The sequence below is a fragment of the Crocuta crocuta genome, unplaced genomic scaffold, assembly GCF_008692635.1.
Source record: "Crocuta crocuta isolate KB4526 unplaced genomic scaffold, BGI_CrCroc_1.0 scaffold113, whole genome shotgun sequence".
Taxonomy (NCBI): Eukaryota; Metazoa; Chordata; class Mammalia; order Carnivora; family Hyaenidae; genus Crocuta; species Crocuta crocuta.
In genome coordinates, this window is record NW_027530368.1 from 4528051 (window position 1) to 4549978 (window position 21928).

The 21928-nt window shown below is 42.8% G+C and overlaps 1 pseudogene; it reads right to left on the reverse strand.

The window, feature by feature from the left end:
- Positions 1–9985: 9985 nt before the first annotated feature.
- Positions 9986–21303, reverse strand: LOC144233516 (ARL14 effector protein pseudogene; annotated as a pseudogene).
- Positions 21304–21928: the final 625 nt, after the last annotated feature.

Genomic DNA, 21928 nt, shown 5'->3' on the forward strand with positions numbered 1-21928 from the left:
GAATTTTCTCTGCAAATGTGAATGATGAGAAAAATTTAGATGTTCTTTTGCAAAATGTGGGAATCCTAAAATTAACCACAGTTGATCCCTGTCTGCTTGAAGAAACCAAATCCTCTGAAGTTCCCAATATATGTCTTTCATCCACCGTGGGTCTGCCAATATGCTAAATAATGCAGAGGAAAATATAAAATACACAACCCCTGCTCCAAAGGAATTGAGATCTAGCTGNGGCCAGCAGTGTTGGCATCACCTGGGACCTTCTTGGGTTTCTTAGGAATGCAGATTTTCAGAGACTCCAGAGTTGCCCCACCCCACCTCCACATTCTAGGTGATTCTGATACATGCTCAAGTCTGAGAACCGCTGTACTATAGGACTCAGCAAAGGTCAAGTTAGTGTGGGGCTACAGTTTTTAGGAAAAGCTTTATAGAGGCCTTGCAGAGGAAGTGAAACTTAATGCAGTTTACCCTTTTGGTGTTCAAAGTTAATAGCCATCAGAACGTAGGGGCTTGCATTAAGGCCAGCATTTATTTGGATCTTCTAGTCGAAGGAAAACACAGGCCTGTCCACACCCCCACCACTCCCCCACTCCCCCGTCCCGTTCCCCGCTGCCCAGTATCTACCTGTAAGGAACAGAAACTGTTGTAAAACTGTCAACCCAGTTGGTACAAGCCTCACTTGCATGTGAAATCCCATGTTTAAGCCCCTGCATTTCCAACCCGTGTGTGGACCTCATGTATGCAACACATGAGGAGCTCATGGAGAAGCAGCAGAGAGTGAAATTGTTATAGAACAGCATGAGATCTTGATCCCAAGGGATGCTCAGCTTTGGTGGCAAAGGTGAGCCTGTAGAGCCTGTGGTCCAGGCCTCGGAGGGCTTGGAATGTGCCTGATTTATGAGACGAACTGGGCACCTCCTTGTCCCCAGTGCACTGACCTGGGAGCTGTCCCTCCATAGAGCCTTCACCCACCTCTGAGGAGAGAGAGGGAGAGTCCTGCTACCTGTACTTGGCGTACCTCTTCTGTCTTCAGGGACCTCTCCAGGCCCTCTTTCTAGCCCTTGGGATTTTGTTCTTGTCCCCGTCCTCCTCCTCCCTGATTTCCAAGCCCTTCCAGCCGAGACTGCCTCTGCCGGAGCCTGGTGGCTGCCTCTGGTTCTAGGCAGGTGCACTGGGCTCTCTAGGGTGCTGCGGGCATGACCCCTCCCAGGAAAAAGCACCTATGAACTTTGAGTCAAGCCAAACCAACCTTTCCTCATTAATCAAGGTGTCCTGCAGTTGACAACTTGAATCCATGATCTGGACTGTTCAGGCCTAGTCTTTTTGGATGCTGTTGGCCCAAATTCAGACCCCTGCGTGCCCTGCCTCCTGCCTAGCCCAGTTTTGGGGGGGGTGGGACCTAGCCTTGCCTCCTGTCCGACTCAGAGCTCTTTGCACAGCAGCCCCCAGGAATTCTAGCGCCCGCATCCCTTCTTCTGTCTTCTGAAACTCCCTCCTCCCCATTTGCTTTCTGCAGGATTTGCAACCTCTGGGAGCCACTAAAGTTTCTGTCACGGCCTTTCATCTTCAAAAATAGAGTGATGTGTTCATGGTTACACAACCTGGATCTAGCAATATCTTTTCCACTAGGCTAGTGTCTCCCACCCAGATCGATTAAATTGTAGAATCTGGAGGGGGGTGGAGCTTGGACATCTGTTTCAAATCTCTTCTGGAGATTCTAACCCAATCTCTACTGCTCTCTAAATACACCACACCCTAGATGGGAGCAGATGGCACAGGAGAGGTTTGGTGTCTGGAGCTGAGGGTGCCTGGTACCCACCCAGGGCAATCCCCCTAGTCCATGGTTAAGTACCCCTTCCACCCAGCCGATGGTACCCCTGGGGAAGCAGGGGGGCTTGTGCCTCCTTTTAGGTGGTATCACCTATGGCAGAGAAGTGAGACACCTCCTATGGGAATAGGAGCCTATAAGGAATTCCACGTGACTAGCTTGAGATCATGAACACGTGGGCAATGGCTTTTCAGGAGCCAAATTTTGCAACTGGAAATAAAAACATGACATTTACGCTGAAAGGGAAACAGGAGAGAGAGAAAGAAAAAGCAAAGAGTCCCCAGGACATTTCGTCCAGAGGAAGCTTCAGGCCCTGGTGTGTAGCAGCACAGGTCCCCTGCGACAAGAGGTTGCCCTGTGCCATCAAGTCCTCCAAGGGCAAGTCCAGGTCCTGCCCAGGAGCCCCTCCAAGGAAGTCAGGGGAGTAGAGCTGAGAGTGAGACAAAGGAACTGCTCCACTACCTGAGGCTGGGCTGCCCCACATGTTCCAGAAAGGGATTCCACTGGTCTGGAAATGTGACATCCCCCAAGGGATATGCTGGGAGGGGCTGGCATCCTTTAAACCCTGTCCTGTCAGAACAGAGGAAGCCCAATGACTCTCCTGCCTTCATAAATGGAGACCCTGAACCCCAGTGAAGCAGAGCACATGGGGTTTGGACCCCCATGGTGGAGAGAGGCTGGAGGCAGAGACCTGGGTTGGTTGCAGGCCTGCTTCTGGCTGGCCGGGCTACCCTGGCGCATTACTGAGCCCATGCTGCCTATCTGGCTCCTGCCTATTTCGCCTCAGGGAGCTGTTGAGATGAGGTTTACAAATTTCCACTTGCTCAGCCTGACTCTTGTAATCAAAAAAATCTAGCGTGACCCTAAATGCCACGAGTGTATTATCCTGATCCTCCACTGACCTTCAATTTAAGGTAAAAGAAGGCATGAGGAGGGGATGTGTCATGAGGAATATTTCCAGAGAGCCAGTGGCAAATGGGGCCACAATCAGAGGGTCAGGGTCCCGGTTTGCAACTTTTAGAAGTGGTTAAGGACCCAGAGGAGTGAGGAAACTGCCCTTGGACGTAGAAAGTTGCTCAGTGTGGCCTCACAGCAGCAAAAAGTTGATATCTGCTCAACAGAATCTTTTTCATCACCAGAGCCTCCTCCTGGGAGCACTGCCTGACACCAAAGAGGGCTAGCAGAGGCTGGGTGACTGCCAGGGCACAGGGGGTCCCCTGCTGGACCAGAGCCTGTGCTAGAAAAGTCTCTGGGGTGCAGTCCACCTCCAGCACTCAAATTACCACCTCCTGCCCAAGAGTCCATGGACTACCAGCACTCCAAGCCTCCGCCTTCCACAGCCCTCTTCTGGAATAGTTTATTAGCCCAGACTTGAGCCTCTGTCCTCCCCTTGCCCTGCTATGGGTCCTGCAGCCACCCAGGACATCCTGGTGATGCGGGGCGGTAGTGGGGGGCGGGGGACATCTCAGGCCTGCTCAACCCCTTCCCTCCCACCTGCTGGCATTCAAGCCTGTAGCTTAACCATCCTTAGGGGGGTCTCCACACAAGTGACCACAGTCTACATGACTCTCAGGAGAGGGCCTCTCCTGGCTCTATCCCCAAGTGCCAAGGTGTGCTGGTGATTTGCCCTCCCAGAGCCACTATATACCCTGTGCCCCTGTAGACAGCCTGCCCAGGGCCCTCTCAACCCTATGGCTTCTGGTATGGCCCTGGGGGAGAGCTGACATGTTTCATCCCTACTCCCTCCCTGCTCCACAGTAATTAACAACCTAGGGCTGGGCCCTCACCACACTTCATCTACACCACTTCCTCCCCTCACCCCTTCAGCCCAAAGGCTAGTGATGGCTTCCCACAGCTAGTTCACCTCTGCAATCTTTCCCCCTCCTTGTCCTTTAATTTCCAAGCATGTTTAACAAGAGGCAAAAAATTCAAATGCTTCCAGGAGTGAAGCTGGTGATCAGAATTAGTGGGACTGCTTGGTAGAAGCGTGAATGCCCTAGTCTAGGAGTCTGGAGAGGGAGGCGGATCTTGCGAAGAACTAAAGGGCCCAGACCTCTTCAGAAGGGGGCGCCACTCCTCTCCTCCAGCTCCTCGTGGATATCCAGCACACCGGCCAGATTCCCCATTTCTTCAAGAGGAGCAGGGAATCTGGACTTTTTCATAAAATATCTCTATTTCTAAATGTGGCTCAAATTTACAAACCGCTCTGTGGCCCCACCAAAATCTGTCTGCAGGTCACCATCCGTTTGCAGCCTCGACTCTCAAGCTGTTTGCTTGTCTCAGACTGCCAGGCCTCTTCACGCCTCTCTGCCTTCACAGTTCTCTTTGCTGGAAATGCCTTTTTTTCTGCTTCTCTGTCTGAGCACACTCACACTTCCAGAACAGAAGGCTTACACTTCATATTCTCTCTGAAACCTTCCTGGACCCCCCATACAGAGCCTTCATGTTATGTATACTTCTGTTACTAGGTCTACTGCCTCCATGTTTGTTGACAGGTCCTCCCCGAGCTGTGCCCCGGGTCACAAGCTTCTCAAGGTCAAGCACTTCTGTCCTCTCTGTCTTTATAGCTAAGCATTTACCTGATGCCTGAGAAACAGAAAGTAATGCAGTAACATTTTTGTGTAACAAAAGCATCAGATATGTTGATGGACCCAGATATGTCTCCTGAGGCAGAGGAGCAATGTCATATGGGACCATTGGGTCCTGCAGGGCCAGGTTATTAGATGAAGGGACTTGGTATTGACTATCACAGTCAAGCATCTCACAAGTCAAAAGGTCATTGTGACCCTCCCTGGTTCCCTATCTACCATGAGTTCTGCTTCTAGGCAAAAATGTATTACACGTTCTGACCAATAGTTTACCAGGAACTTTGTCACAGCCCAGGTGGATTTGACAGGATTTTCCCCCTGTTTTTCCTTCCACAGCTTTATTAAGATATAACTAACATATAACATTATGTAAGGTTAAGGTATACAGTATGATAATTTGATACATACATTTATTGCAAAATGATTACCACAGTGAAGCTAGTTAATCCCTCCTTCCCCTCACATAATGACCATTTTTGTGTGTGTACCAAGATCTCATCTATCAGTAACTTTCAAATATATGGTATATGATACCGTATTGTTAACTGTAGTCACCATGTTGTACATTAGATCCCTAAAACTCATTCCTCTTATACTTGGTTGATTGTACCCTTTGACCAGCATCTCCCCATTTCCCCCACCCCACCCCCAGCTCCTCGCAGCCGCCATTGTACTTGCTGTTGCTTGAGTCCAGCTTGTTTAGATTCCATATAGAAGTAAGATCGTACAGTATTTGTCTTTCTCTGTCTGACCTATATCACTTAGAATAATTCTCTTAGGGCCCATCCACGTTATTGTAAATGTCTTTGGGAAGCTTATTTGATAAGAAATAACCTGGCTCATTTTCCTACACAAAAACCAGTGTTCTAGTGATGAGAGTGATGAATCTGAAGTTCATTCTAATTTGAGAGGGTGAAAATTGAGTTCCATAAATGAGCCCCTGACATAAGTCATGAAAATGAATTAAAATTACTTAGTTGTCTTTCTTAAGTAACACTGATGGTGTAAATAGAAGACTGAAGAATTTTTAAAATCTGGCACTGAACACTAAGAAGACATTGGGGTACCAGAATTCTACAAATGTTCTTGTGATAGTTATCATTATTTATTTTAATTGTGCAAACACTATATTTGTGTTTAGGAGTGCCATATTTCTAAAACAGGTAAAAAGTATCAGGTAAAAGATTCAGAACTAAATTCTGCCTTCATATCATTAAAAGGAAAATAAGACCTATCTTTGAATTCTTGGCACAGGGGAAAATAAAATTGGAATTCATGTTCTACCAAAAAAAGGGGAATAAGAAACTATGAAAAAACAAAAATATACATTTAAAAATTAAAATTTTTTTCTATTCAACTTATACAACTTAACACCCCCCAAAAAAACACAATTAAAAAATGGGCAGAAGACAAGAACAGACATTTCTCCAAAGAAGACATCCAGATGACCAACAGACACATGGAAAGATGCTCCACATCACTCATCATCACGGAAATGCAAATCAATACCACAGTGAGCTACCACCTCACACCTGTCAGAAAGGTTAAAATCAAAAACACAAGGAACAACAAATGTTGGCGAGGATGTAGAGAAAAAGGAACCCTCATGCACTGTTGATGGGAATGCAAACTGATGGCAGCCACTCTGGAAAATAGTATGGAGGTTCCTCAAAATATTAAAAATAGAACTACTATATGATCCAGTAGTTCTACTAGGTATACACCCAAAGAATATGAAAACACTAATTTGAAAAGATATATGTGCCCCTGTGTTTACTGCAGCATTACTTAAGTAGCCAAGCTATGGAAGCGGTCCAAATGTTCATCAATAGCTGAATGGATAAAGAAGATGTGGTATATATATACAATAGAATATTACTCAGCCATGAGAAAGAATGAAATCTTGCCATTTGCAACAGTGTGGATGGACCTATAGAGTATAATGCTAAGTTAGTCAGAGAAAGACAAATACCAAATGATTTCACTCATATGTGAAATTTAAGAAAAAAAACAAATGAACAAAGAAAAAGACATACCATAACACAGACTCTTAACTCTGGAGAACAAACTGATGGTTACCAGAGGGGAGGAAGGTGGGAGGATCACAAAATAGGTGAAGGGGATTAGTAATACATTTATGATGAGCACTGAGTAATGTATAGAATTGTTGAGGGGTGCCTGGATGGCTCAGTCAGTTAAGCATCCAACTTCCACTCAGATCATGATCTTGCAGTTCATGGGTCTGAACCCCACATCAGGCTCTGTGCTGTCAGTGCAGAGTCCACTTCAGATCCTCTGTCCCTCTCTCTCTCTGCCCTTCCCCGCCTCTCTCAAAAATAAACTTTTTTTTAAGCTTAAGAAAAAAGAACTGTTGAATCACTATACTATATACCCGAAACTAATATAAACTGTATGTTAATTATACTCGATTTTTTTAATCATTTGAAAAGTATTTAAAAAATACTTAATTGAAGAGAGCACTTCTGTAGTGGCAACTGAGTGGTTCAGTCAGTTGAGCACCTGACTCTTGGTTTCAGCTCAGGTCATGATCTCACGGTTTGTGGGATCAAGTCCCGCATTGGGCTCTGTACTGACAGCGTGGAGCCTGCATGGGATTCTCTCCCTCTTCCTCTCTCTCTGCCCTTCCCCAGTTCTCTCTCTCTCTCTCTCTCTCTCTCTTTCAAAATAAACTAAAAAAAATTTTAAGGAATTATAAAATGCGTTTTGTGTGTGTAAATTTTTCTTCTATTCAACTTCATATTTAAAACATAATTGCCAATGCCGTGTACATTTATGTCACATTAGATGCTTCTCTTCATAGTCGAATAAAAATAAAGTTTGATAATCTTTAAGGCAGATTATTTTCTTCTGCCGCCTTGTTTTCATTCAAATGTGTTCCTCCTCTAATTCTTGCAGACGTTTTTTAATCCCTTTTTCCTATGATTGTGTAGACATATACATTTATACACATTTAGAAAGATCTTTTTTATAAGTAATAGATTGTACTATAAATGCTAACCATTCAATTCGCTGTTTTTATATAATAACTCATCATTAACACCCTTCAAGTTCAATATAAACACCCTTTTAAATCATTTTTTTCTAATGGCTGTATAGCAATTTATTATATGGATATACTGCCATTTTATTTAGCCATCTAGCTATTAATAGACATTCCACTTGTTTTCAGTTCTTTGCTTCTAAAAACAATGTTATACAAAAATTCTACATAAATCTCCACATACTGGTACTTTCATTTCTCTAGGATGAAATCACATATCTAATGGCTGAGTCAAAAGGAATGAATGTGTCCAATTAGAGGTATATTCGGTGATCAGTAATGGAAACCAACTAACAGAGGCTTAAACAAACAAGGATTTGTTTTTCTCACATAACAAAGGCCTGGAGGTAAGTAGTAATGAGTATTGGTTGGAGAACCCAAGCTCTTATATGTTTTTCTGTTCTGCTATCAGCGTGTTAGCATTTTGTCCTCAAACTTGCCTCCTTGTGGTTACAAAATGGCTGCCACAACTCCAGGTATCAATCCTATTTGTATTCAAGGTAAAGGGGGAAAGGTAGCAATGCCCACATTTGTACCTTATATCAGCAAAGCATAGCAAAGGCCTTCCCAGAGATCTGTCAGCAGTCTTTCCTTTACATTTTCTTGATCAGAATTGGGTTATATGACCACTGCTAGACTGGGAAATTGAGTAACAGGAAAAGGACAGTATTCTCATGATGGTTGAAATCAATTACAAGTTATCATCTTGCTTACATAAACAAAATTAGGATTCTATTGGAAAGGAAGAAAAAAAGCTGTGGATATTGAGTAGGCAAACTAACATTGTCTACCATGGTGTTTATTTTATTTTAATATAATTATTTAATAGATACTGACAGGATAGTTTCCACAAAAATTATAATAATCCACACTTCTGTCATAGGGAGAGTGCTTATTTTCTGCATTTTTATCAACCTCATATATAAAAACTTTTTTCACTTTTATTGGTGTGATATAAGAAAAAGTATACCAATGATGTTTTAATTTGCATTTTCCTAATAAGATCAAGCATCTTGTCATATGATTATTGGTCATTTGGATTTCCTCTTCTCTGAATTATTATTCAAATTTTTCTTCACTTTTAATTGGCTTGGGGGTTTTTTCCTTATAACTTGTAGAATCTTTTTGTGTGATATTAACTATTTTTCTGTCATTTGTCTTATACTTTCCCTAAATATGTGTTGTCTATCCCAAAATATGTCATGGTATCTTCTGCCATGTTTTAAAAAATGTTATATATGTAGTCGATTTTGTCTGCTTTTTTCTTCATTGGTTCTGGGTGTCCTGTCTTTTTTTTTAATTTTCCCAAAACTCAGCTTTTATTACATAGTACTCTGAATTAGATATACTTTTCTCTATTAATGTTTTGCATGTTCGGCTAAGAGGCTAGCCTCCTAAATAGGCATAAAGAACAAATACAGGCCAAACTGGTCAAGAAATTTACCCTTGACACTGAAATTAGCTATTACTGTCTTTGAAAATCAGGGGCACCTGGGTGGCTGGCTCAGTTGGTTAAGGGTCTGACTTCAGCTCAGGTCATGATTTCACAGTTCATGGGTTTGTGCCCTGCATCAGGCTCTGTGCTGACAGCCAGCTTACGCTGTCTCTCTCTCTCTCTCTCTCTCTCTCAAAAGTAAATAAAAAATTTTTAGAAAGAAAATCAGTGATTTTTTTTCTACAACTCCATTTACATTCAAATCTCATGTCTCACATTATCATTTTTCATTTCTTTACTGCACTTCCACCTTTGTTGGCCAGTTCTTTTGATGATCCACTTTTCTAAAATGTCACATGGGTGCCAGGGATACAACACAATGCATGCTTTGCCATCTATGAGTAAACTGAATGGCAGATGTACAGTAACCAATCACTAGCAGAATTTGAAAGACGTACTGTGATTGGTCACTGATCATGAAGCACATCTCTTCCATAATGACTTGTGGACTAAAGCTAGCAGAGATCTTTGTAGTTCACGTGACCACTCACAGTATATACCATGGTAACTGAAATTTGAACTGTGGTAATTGAGGACAGCCTTTAACTCCTTGTTGTCATTGACCCAGACAGACTTAAAGCTGACTGCTGAGTAATAGCCCATTTAAATTTACATCAAATAATCTTAAAGCACCCTAAATGCAACATTAGCACATACTGAGTGCGTGTTGAGGTGGTTTTCAAATTTGTATCATTTGACAATCAACTTTAAAATGTATCTTAGGGAGCGCCTAGGTGGCTCAGACTGTTAAGTGTCGGACTTTGGCTCAGTTCATGATCTCACGGTTCGTGGGTTCGAGCCCCACATTGGGCTCTCTGCTGACAGCTCAGAGCCTGTAGCCCACTTTGGATTCTGTGTCTCCTTCACTCTCTGCCCCTACCCCTGCTTGCACTCTGTCTCTCTCTTAAAAATAAATAAAACACTAAAAAATAATTTTAAAAAAGTGTATCTTAGAATGACAGAGTTTTAAAAATAGAGAAAGGACCTTTAAAGATTCCATAATTTGTTACCACAAATTATCCAGTATGTTTACTATGAATGATTTCTCCTCCTTCTATTTCACCTTGCTCATACAGCTACTGGCGGTCCCATTGGCATTCAGCTCCACATTTGGTGAAATCACAGGCAGGACAAGCATAGAAACATCCTAAATAGTCTTCATCGAGGCAGTCAGAGAGGCCATTGCACTGAAAATCAGGAGACCCAGGCTATCACAGACCTCACTTTTCACTGGTATCACTCACCGGTCAAAACCAGCGGTTGCCTTTTTTTGCGAACCTTCTTTTTCTTCTCATTCTCCAGTTTCTGGAGCAAATTCAGTTTGCTTTCCTGGGTTTGCAAACTGTAATGACCTCAAAGCTTTAGCAGTTATTCCATTCTGAATCAGGTTTTCTTCTCTGCTGTTCTTAGAATCAACAGCCACACTGCCATTGATTATCTGTGTACATTTTAGACAAAGCTTCTAGCCAAGTACAATCTGTCTTCCAAATTTTGCACTCAGAAAAGTGACATCATCTAAGTCAATTATGTGCAAAAAAATTTTTGGCTGGTTTTATGTGTGTGTTAAGTGGACCACAGTATGACTTCTGCAAACCCTCAAATCTGCCAGTACTGGGCTGCTTGTCTTGCTCGGGAAAATCTTCCTTTTCTCCTAGTGAATTAGAATAATTCCAGAGCTCAGAAAGCTATTCATTTCAAATTCAAAGCAAATATGACTTGGTGTCCAAACAACAGAGAGAGAGAAAGTACTAATTGTACCTAACTCAGGGAGGTTTTTGTGAGGCTTAAATATATAAGCTAATGCATAAAAGCTCTCCCAACCACTGGCACATAGCAAATGCTCAATAAATAGCTATTGTATTAATTATTATTAGCAATACAAACAATCTGCATTACACATCTGTTTGTTTTGTTGGTTTCACCCTCATTGATCCCTGAATCGTGTACATACACACAAAGCAGAATCTCACTCAACACAGGTGTGTTGTGAACGCTCTTTGAAGCCAGTTCCCACTACCATGTCAAGTGTCTGTTCAGGGAACACAGTAGAGGCGAGGGGAGCCAAGTGCTCACAGGGGAGCTGGGCCAGCCAGGTTTCATCATGCCAGCTGCCTGGGAAATGTACTCAGACCTGTGCCCTGCCACTCAGCAGCCATTGCACAAGGCACAGGGAACACACCCTCAGGGAGATGCACGTAGTCACAAAGCAGGTATAGTGTGTCTGCCAGAGGCCCCCCACCCCTAAACCAGAGGGCAGTGAGAGGTGACAGACACAAAGATGAGACTCAGAGGCCACGTACAACCTCATTCCTGAGGGACTCTGGAAGGCCCTCCTCACTCACCCCTCTCCAGCCCGCCCCAGGGGCACCTGCCTGAAAGAGGACTCGCAGCAACGACTGTTAGAAATTGCGACTTTGTTCTCAACATTCAAGAGTCTCTCATGGTAGAGGATTGATTGGGGGGGGAGGGGGAGGGGGGAGATGGGCATGGAGGAGGGCACTTGTGGGGATGAGCACTGGGTGTTATATGGAAGCCCACTTGACAATAAACTATTTTAAAAAAAAAAAAGTAAAGAAAAGAAAAGAAATTGCTACTCAGCCAGCACTTGAAGTCATCCTTCCAGGAACGGACATGGATTTGCCTGTAGTCTTTCTTCTGCTCCTAGCTCTGCCATCGGAGAGTAACGAGTAACGTTAGCAGGATGCAAATGTAGAAGCTTCCTACCAACTCCTAGACCCCCTAAGGAGCCCGGGAGCATGTGTGGTTTACACCCATGCAGTTTATTAAATTAAACTTTCCTAAAAGGATTCACACTCCGGGCATGGTTTCAGTTTGACTTTAATTCCACTTAAAGATCCACAATGACTGACTTAGCCTTGCTCCTCTCCCTCCCTAGATTGCTCTCTCTGCCAGTTTGTATCCTTTCCTACACTCCAGCCCCTGCCCCAGGATGGGATGCAGGCATCCTACCACTGTAGCGTGACAGGTGACATTTCAGTCAGTGAACAGAGCAACCAGCCAGGACTCAGGAAGGAGTTTTATTCTGACAGAATTTGAATATGTAAGGCTCTATGAGCCATTGCCCTGCCCCCCGCCCCCCGGACTGAGATAGTGCCATTCAAAAGTAAGCTTGCAGAGAGATTGTAATGATAAGGGGGGAATTACCATAATCTAACATCAGGAAAGAAGACTGTAGGAGAAACAGAAAAGACTGTAAGGAAAAATATTAAAAATTAGTGATTTTTCTGCAGTTTATTCCTAGGTATTTTATTAGTTTTGGTGCAATCGTGAATGGGATTGTTTTCTTAATTTCACTTTCCTAATTTCTGCATAGCAGGACTGTGATTTTCATTTTCTTCTTTGTGCTTCCCTGCATTTCTATCGTGTGCTTTTTTATCTCATTTTCCTGTTTCACACTTAGACCAGGATTCAGCTTCTTTCCTTCAGAAGCCCACGCTCCTGGCTCCGTCTCTCTACATCTTTACCCTCTGTTCTGCACTCCTAACCCCAAATGTCTCCGTCTCTAGGCTTTGCTTCCAGATATGTGTCCCTATAATGCACACACTCAGGACACAAAGGGATATATTTTTTAAATATTTTTAATCGGGGCCACCTGGGTGGCTCAGTCAGTTAAGCATCCGACTTCAACTCAGGTCATGATCTCACCGCTTATGTGTTCAAGCCCCCACATCAGGCTCTGTGCTGACAGCTCAGAACGTGGAGCCTGTTTCAGATTCTGTGTCTCCCTCTCTCTCTGTCCCTCCCCTGCTCATGATCCTTCTCTCTCTCCTTCAAAAAATAAATAAACATTAAAAATTTTTTTCAGGGCACCTGGGTGGCTCAGTCAGTTAAGCATTGGACTTCAGCCCAGGTCATGATCTCGTGGTTCATGGTTCGAGCCCCGCGGTCGGGCGGGGTCTTTTCTGACAGCTCAGAGCCTGGAGCCTGCTTCAGATTCTGTGTCTCCCTCTCTCTCTGCCCCTTTCCTATTCAGGCTCTGTCCCTTTCTCTCTCTCTTTCTCTCAAAAATAAGTAAACATTAAACATGTTCATATATATATACATATATTTATGTATACATATATTTTTTTAAATAATATTTCAGGCTTCTCTTGAGAAATCAAAAGGCCTATCATCCTGCTCCAGGATTCCATTTGGCAACAGCTACTTGGTGCTACCTATAGTCATCCCCTTTCCAGGTCACTACGTTCCTGATACACAGCCTGGAGGCTGAGTATTAGATGGCTTATTTTTCATTAGAGAACTGTTTGTTTTTTTTCTTTTTCCATTCCCATAAGAAAATGAACGATCAACCAAGAGGTCCATCTGCATCAGGAAAAATTATAGAGAGCACCTTTCTTCATGAAACAAAGACTATCATACATGTTTAATATGCAAACATGAGTTGGTGTCATTCATTCACATCACCTGCCTGACCTCTGGCCTAAATAACGGCCAAGATGCCTTCCCAGCTTGGGTGCTCATGATTTCTGGATGCGCTGGACACTGAAAGAGAGGCTCCCTGACCCACGGGCCAGCTCCTGATCTTCGTCTTCTCCCTCAGGACAGGCTGCTTCAGTACTCAACAATATACCCTGTAGTCTGCAGGCTTGACCTTAGGGAAATCAGAAAAACAAATGACACCTACTGTGACCCCATTACTGCAAGCCAGGAAATAGCCATCCCACCTGCACTAGGCTACATCCCACCTGCATAATACTTTGAGTTCCTGGTAACTGGAGACCCAACTAAAAGTAACCTAAATGAAGTCAGAAGCAGCCTCCCTGAACATAAGGTGAACAATTAACACCACTGCAGCCAGAAAGAATGGGGAATAACTGGTAGGTGGATGACTCATGGAATTTTCCACATTACCTACACATACTTCAAGACCCACCTCAAGTTCATCTGCCTCTGGGACCCCACCCCGGAAAGTCCCCCAACTCCTTTGAACCAAGAGGGCAGATTGCCCAGATGTCTTCTTTGTAATTAATAACTCACAGTCTTGTGGCATTTCTTGAATATGTTTGGCACAGAAACAAGCCAATTCTCACCAAACATCGAATGAATGCAGCAATGCATGCATGCATGAATGAATGAATGAATGAATGATTATATAATTTTTTTTTTGAATGATTATATAATTAAATGGATAGGAAGGGAATGTAACTGAAGAAAGCCAGGAGACCAATGCATTCATTCAGGAAAGGAAGAAAGGATGTAGACTAAACCAGGGATAATAAAGATGAAAACGTGGATCATAGATCTTAGAGATTTGGTTAAGATCTAGCCACTAGGGGAATATGGAGGTGAGGAGTTGGAAGGAGTTGACAATGCCTTGGCTTTCTACCTTGGACTCTAATTCTTTTTGTTTGTTCGTTTTGTTTTTATTTATTTTTTGAGAGACAAAGATCAAGCTGGAGAGGGGCAGAGAAAAAGAGAGACATAGAATCTGAAGCAGGCTCCAGGCTCTGAGCTATCAGCACAGAGCCTGACATGGGGCTCGAACCCATGAACTGTGAGATCACGACCTGAGCCAAAGTCAGAGGTTCAACCAACTGAGTCACCAGACTTCCCTTCGTTGGACTCTAATTCTGTTCATAGGAGAGAGGAAGTCAACGGTACCTTTCTCTTACTGCATTGTTCACTCATGCTTTGGGTACAAGAGGACACTTTCTGAGGAACAGGATATAGAGGCCAGTAGTGAGATCAGAGTCAAGACTGCTGCAATGAAGCAGAGAGAGAACACATACAAGGAGGGCCGATACTTGGGTTTTACGCCATCAGTAGAAACTCGCTGCTGAATGCAGAACATTTGCTCAGGTCCTATGGAGAGAGCGGACCTCTCAGCTGCTGGGCTGGGCTGCTGTCATATTAACTCTGGTGCCAGAGTCAACATCCAGGCAGAGGACATAGCTCCATAAATGAGCCCTAAAAAGTACTGAGGCCATATGTGGCTGGAGAGGACAGAGGAACAGTTCCAAACACTACAGTAGAAAGAGCCCCCAAGCTTTTAATTAAATGAAACCAGATTGACCTGACCACTGTATTTTAAATTTTTCTAGCTGTAAAAAAAAAAAAGAAGAAGAAGAAGAAGAACACAGAGGTACCTAGAAGATCATGCTCCGTGATTTGAAGTGTAGGAGAACAGCAGCAAAGTTGCCTCCAGTTGAGTTGAAATGTCTCCAAGAATAGAAATGTAGACTAGAACTGGTACTTATCATGAGAAAGAACTTCCTTAAACTGAATAAAGTCCACCTATGGCAATTCAAATTGGTCTATGCGCTGGCAGAAAGTACACATCAGCCACCCTTCTTGAAAAACTCCCCACTCAGAAATTTAAGGTTTTTCTCCTTTCCACTGCCCATTTTAGGCTTCTGTTCTCTGGCCTAAACAAGCTTTATTTGTTTTGCTTTTCCAGACTTACTACTGCAAGCATTGTTTTGCTCATCTCTGTGGCTTATTTCCTGTTTCTCTCTCTTTTTTTTAAATTTAATTTAATTTTTTATTGAAGTACAATTACTATACAATATTATGTTAGTTTCAGGTGTACAACATGATTCAACAGTTCTGTATATTACTTAGGGCTTACCACAGTAAGTGTAGTCACCATGTGTCACCAACCAACAGTATTACAATATTATTGACTGTATTCCCTATGCTGTACTTTTCATCTCTATGACGTATTTATTACGTAACTGGAATTTTGTACCTCTTAATCCCCTTTATCTATTTCACTCATTCCCTCCCCCACTCACCCCCCTCTGGCAAATACCCATTCTCCTTATTTAAGAATCTGTTTTTTGTTTGTTTGTTTTGTTTCTTAAATCCCACATATGAGTGAAATCATATGGTAGTTGTCCTTGTCTGCCTTGTTTCACTTAGCATAATACACTCTAGCTCCATCCATGTTGTCACAAATGGCAAGATCTCATTCTTTTCATAACTAAGTCATATTCCTCTGTGTGTGTGTGTGTGTGNCATCGTATGGTAGTTGTCCTTGTCTGCCTTATTTCACTTAGCATAATACACTCTAGCTCCATCCATGTTGTCACAAATGGCAAGATCTCATTCTTTTCATAACTAAGTCATATTCCTGTGTGTGTGTGTGTGTATGTGTGTGTGTGTGTACCACATCTTCTTTATCCATTCATCTGTGTATGGACATGAGTTGCTTCCATACCTAGGGGTGCATATATCTTTTCGAATTAGTGTTTTTGGTTTTTTTAGGTAAATATCCAGTAGTAGAATTACTGGATCATGTAGTTCTGTTTTTAATTTTTTGAGGAACCTCCATTCTGTATTCCACAATGACTGTACTAGTTTGTATTCCCACCAGCAATGAAGAAGAGTTCCTTCTTCTCCACATCCTCGCCAATACTTGTTATTTATCTTTTTGATTCTAGCTATTCTGTTCTGACAGGTGTAAGATGATATCTCGCTGTGGTTTTGATGTGCATTTCTCTAATGATGAGTGACGTCGAGCATCTTTTCATGTGTCCATTTGCCATCTGTATGTCTTCTTTGGCAAAATGTCTATTCAGATCCTCTACCCATTTTTCAATCGGGTTATTTGGTGAGGTTTTTTGATGCTGAGTTGTTTGTTTCCTGTTTCTCTTCTGTGGCACCTTCAAAATGCTTCAGCAAGGTGTCAGGAGCCCAAGCTATGCCCAACACAGTGAAGAAATTGCCATACATTTTTTCTGCCATTCTGAATTCCCTTTCCCTGGAAACTAGGCAAAGAATATAAGCAGGCAATGTTACAGAAAAAGAAATATGACTGGCCAATAACATATGCCCAACTTTACTTGTACTGACATGCAAATTAAAACAATATAGCATTTTTCACCTATCGATAAGCAAAGATAAAAATTATTCTTAACGTTTGACATTGATGAAAGATTCTTCAAATTCTATTGGTAGGAATATAATGTGGAACAAACTTTATGGGAGGAGGGAAAAACCTGACAGCTGTACATCATCTGAAGGCATGTAATCTCTGTCAACCATCTATTCCACTTTTGTGAATTTATCCTTCATAACTGTTAGCACAAAAGTGTAAAGATATATGAAAAGATCTGTAGTATTGTTTACAGTAGGGAAAAATGGGAACAATCTAAACATTCAGTAATAGAGACTAGTTAGATAAATAATGGTATGGACATACAATGGAATTCTATGCAGCCATTCAAAAGAATGATGTAGATCTTAATCTACAGAATTGGAATGATGTCTGGGATATTTTATTAAATGAAAACAAACACATTTCAAAATTCTAAGTAAAGCATGGGTCCATTTTTAATAATCTGTGTTTATAAACATGCAGAGCTATAGTGAGATACAGAGGAAAAATAAAAGCACTATCACACAGCGATTCTTAAAGTGAGGTCCGTGTACCAGCAGCATCAGCATCATTAGGAAGGCTATTAGGAACACACATTCTCAGATCTTGCCCCAGACCAGCTGAATCAGAACCTCTACCAGTAAGGTCCAGCAGTCTGCTTTACATGCCTTCCAGGTGATGGTCCTCACTAAAATTTAAGAATCGCTGTTCTAGAAAGAGCATTTATCTGGAAGTAGAGAAAGAAGAGACAGAGGTAGAGGGGAATTTTTATTTGTTTATTCATTTCTGTGCTGTTGAAAATTTTAATTATGCTAATGAGGAATGCTTCTCAAAGTCGTGTACACATCTTAGTAGACTGTGCTAATTAACCAGCTGAATCGACTTCGTGCTCTCTTGAAGAAAACCCAATGTGTAAAAATTCAAATTTGTGAAGCAAATAACAGGGAAATACATTACTGAATGGTTCTGACATGACTGCAGTAACGTAAAACACACACCTCAGGAATTGAACTTGACTCTGCTGTGTGAGCTGAAGAAAGGGAACTTAAGCTCTCTGAGCCTTGGTTGCCTCTCTGTAACTGAGGATAACAACAGCCACCTTGTCCCCTAGATGGTCATGGGGAAGAGATGACACATGGAAAGCACACTACTAATTGTCATATCATTAGCACCAAGGTTTCGTAAAACACTGAAGTGCCCTCAACAACTTGATCAACTCACTCCATTTCTCAGAAGTGTCATCATTGCATAAAGCTGTCCCAGAATGACCCTCCTAGTGGCAAGGCTCTGCCAGAGAACCTTGACACAGGCGTGCCCAGGTCACTTTTACTAGTGAAATGTGTGAAACCGTGATGAGCCAGTGAATAGGTGCAAATGATTTCTTCCCACCCATTCCCAAGCCCTCCGCCCATGCGCCTCAAGCCTGTTTTGTGTGGTGTGTCTCTTTTATGGCCTGTGAAAGGCCTCCTCGTCTCTCTCACCTCCCTGTCCTCAGACAACAAAGCAGGCTTTTCTCTTAGCACAAAGTGCTTGTTGCTTTCTTGATCCATGAGAAAACGTGGAGCAGAACAATAATGTGCTACTTTTTGCTCCAATAAAAAAGAGTTATGACACAGAAGCCTGGGGCCAAACCAGTCTCACTGTTGTGTGTTTTGACAAAGAAATCTTTTCTGTAAGCACAGTCCAAGGGTAGATGGCAGTAAATGAGCCCGTGTGGCATAGATCGTGTCACTAAGAGGCTCCTGCCCTGTCTATTGGGACCTTGGTCTCCGAACCCAGATAGGTGCTCACAGTAGCAGGCAGGACCCTGGCCTTCCATTCAGAAGGCCCCAAACCCAGCCCCATGGAAGAGGATTGCAGAAGGCAGCTTGTACCTACATGGAATCGGAGGCCCCTGGGGCTGAGCCCAGCACCCAGCCCTGTCCCACCAGCATTTCTGGGGTCTCTATCTGGCTATAGGAAAGCCATTGAGACAAACACCGGTAGACTGTATTCTCCCCACTGAGACACTGACTTGACAGGTCTGGGGAGGAGTCCAGGAATCAGCCTTTTTTTTTTTCTTTTAACCTCCCTGGATGATTCTGATGGGCAGCCAAATTTAACAACTAAGAACATAGTGTGGTTTTTTTGTTTTTATTTTATTTTTTTATTATTATTTTTTATTTACATCCAAGTTAGTTAGCATATAATACAACAATGATTTCAAGAGTAGATTCCTTAGCCCATTCCCCCTCCTGCAACCCCTCCAGTAATCCTCTGTTTGTTCTCTATATTTAAGAGTCTCTTATGTTTTGGCCCCCTCCCTGTTTTGATATTATTTTTGCTTCCCTTTCCTTATTTTCATATGTTATGTGTCTTAAAGTCCTTATATGAGTGAAGTCATATGATATTTGTCTTTGTCTGACTAATTTCGCTTAGCATAATACACTCTAGTTCCANCAGAGTGGCTGCACAAGTTTGCATTCCCACCAGCTGTGCAAAAGAGACCTCTTTCTCCACATCCTCACCAACATCTATTGTTGCCTGAGTTGTTAATGTTAGCCATTCTGACAGGTATGAGGTGGTATCTCATTGTGGTTTTTATTTGTATTTCCCTGATGATGAGTGATGTTGAGCATTTTTTCACGTGTCAGTTGGCCATCTGGAGGTCTTCTTTGGAGAAGTGTCTGTTCATGTCTTTTGCCCATTTCTTTACTGGATTATTTGCTTTTTGGGTGTTGGGTTTGGTAAGTTCTTTACAGATTTTGGATATTAATCCTTTATCTGATATGTCGTTTGCAAATATCTTCTTCCATTCTGTCAGTTGCCTTTTAGTTTTGCTAATTATTTCCCTCACTGTGCAAAAGTTTTTTACTTTGATGAGGTCCCAATAGTTCATGTTTGCTTTTGTTTCCCTTGTCTCTGGAGACATGTCAAATAAGAAGTTGCTGCAGCCAAGGTCAAAGAGGTTTTTGCCTGCTTTCTCCTCAACGACTTTGATGGCTTGCTGTCTTACATTTAGGTCTTTCATCCATTTTGAGTTTATTTTTGTGTATGGTATAAGAAAGGTTCATTTTTCTGCATGTCTCTGTCCAGTTCTCCCAGCACCATTTGCTATGGAGACTGTCTTTATTCCATTGGATATTCTTTCCTGCTTTGTCAAAGATTAGTTGGCCATATGTCTATGGGTCCATTTCTGGGCTCTCTATTCTGTTCCACTGATCTGAGTGTCTGTTTTTGTGCCAGTACCATACTGTCTTGATGATTACAGCTTTGTAATACATCTTGAAGTCCAGAACTAAGAACATGTTTTAGAGCCATCTGGAACATTTCCTCTCTGTGAAACCCTGACTGTCTCAGGCAAAACTAGTCTCACCACCCACCTTGGGTCTTCTCTCCATTCTTCACATCAGCCCTCTAAGGGAGCCTGTACCAACATGAAACTGATTACTCCCTTTACACACCTGTCTTATCCCCTGAAGATCAGTAGGGGTTAGGTCAACATGGTTCACCTCCAAGTGTGCCACTTGTGAGGATTATTGTTAAATCCCTAAATACATTGGTGTGCATTGTAGTTTGTCTCAATATGCTAAAAATGAACAAATGAAAACCTGAAGATGCCACTGTCAGCCTTCTGAGTGCTTGTAACCCCCATCCTACCCTCAAGATGTCTCGTGTGCCAGGGATAAAGGTGCTAGTTTTCGTTAAATACAAGTGTTCTTAATTTCTTTCTTATTTTTTAGATTAGAAAATCAATATAAATAGAAGTTCTAGTATGTTCTTCCTGCTTCCCAATGCATCATCCTTAGGAATCTCACACCCCACTTTGGAGAGCATTAGTGTAAAACACATAAGGGGTGCCTCACACATAGTGGGTGCTTAGTTAATGCAAATCCTCTTCCCTGGGGAAATATGTTTGGAAAAGATGTGGGGTGTCATCCAGTCCTCACCTCTTTGGTGAATCTTAGAAGTTTATCTCTACAGGAAGGGGACTCAGGGAAGAACAAAGAAGAGGCCCAGGTGTGAGGGGCTCCTGAGGACTCTTGAGCCTGGCTTATGTGAGGCCACAACCTGACATCAAGGATGAGAATCACTGAGTCACTACACTGGGGTCCTCACCAAGGCCATAAGCATGGGGACAGCCATCAGCAGAAACAGCTCACCCAGATGTTCTTAAAAACAGATTCTCCGGTAATGGAGGAAAGATTGATAAGAGAGCCCACTTCCCCAACCAGGCAATCTGGCCAGCTGAACAGTTGCCTTTAGCTGACAGGGTCATGTAAGTCCCCACAGACTGGAGCCTCCCTCAGATTCCCAGCGACATACAATGACCTTGACTCAAAAATGCAGCTCTCTTCTTTTCTAAGTGTTGTCTTCAATACAAAGTAGATGGAGACACTGCAGCCGAAGCCACCCGCTTCCACATCCCTAAGTGTGATCATGAATATCGCTTTTCTTACCTGCTGCTGTTGGGACCTGGAAAATGCCACAGGCCCCTTTCTCCTCCTTCATCTTCCTCCCTCCAGAGGGGATGGAAAGGAGCCCATGGCTCCTCCGAGGGGCAGCCTGACAAGGAGTCTCTGTGCCCACACAGGAACAGCTCTGTGTGTCTAGCTGCTGGCCTGCGGCCTTTGATAAAGCCACACAGGGAAAACCTCTTTCAGGCAACCGGCACGCAGCAGTCTTGTGATGGCAAGTCACGGCCCCTCCCTCCAGCCCACTTCAGAAGCACAACTTAAATAACAGCTTTCATGTTAAGTTTGAAGTGAGCCAAGGTTTGGGAAGCTCTGGGCTTTTAATATGTGGCTTTTCTCCTGCTTTGAATGGTCTCCTTTGACTAACCCTAAACTAAGCTATCAATCAACAAAAATTTATTGAGCACTTACTATATTTCATGTCGTTGCAACAAACTGTTTTTCAAACATGCTCACTTGTACCCAGCTACACACGAAGCTTCAAACTAAGAGAGACAAGGTGGAAAACAGAGGCACAGTCCTAGGGATGTCATGTACCACACGGTGACTATAGTTAGCACTCTGTCGTGTGTATTTGAAATTTGCCAAAAGAGTAAATCTTAAAAGCTCTCATCACAAGAAAAATTTGCAACTGTGAAAGGTGATAGACAGTGATTAACTGA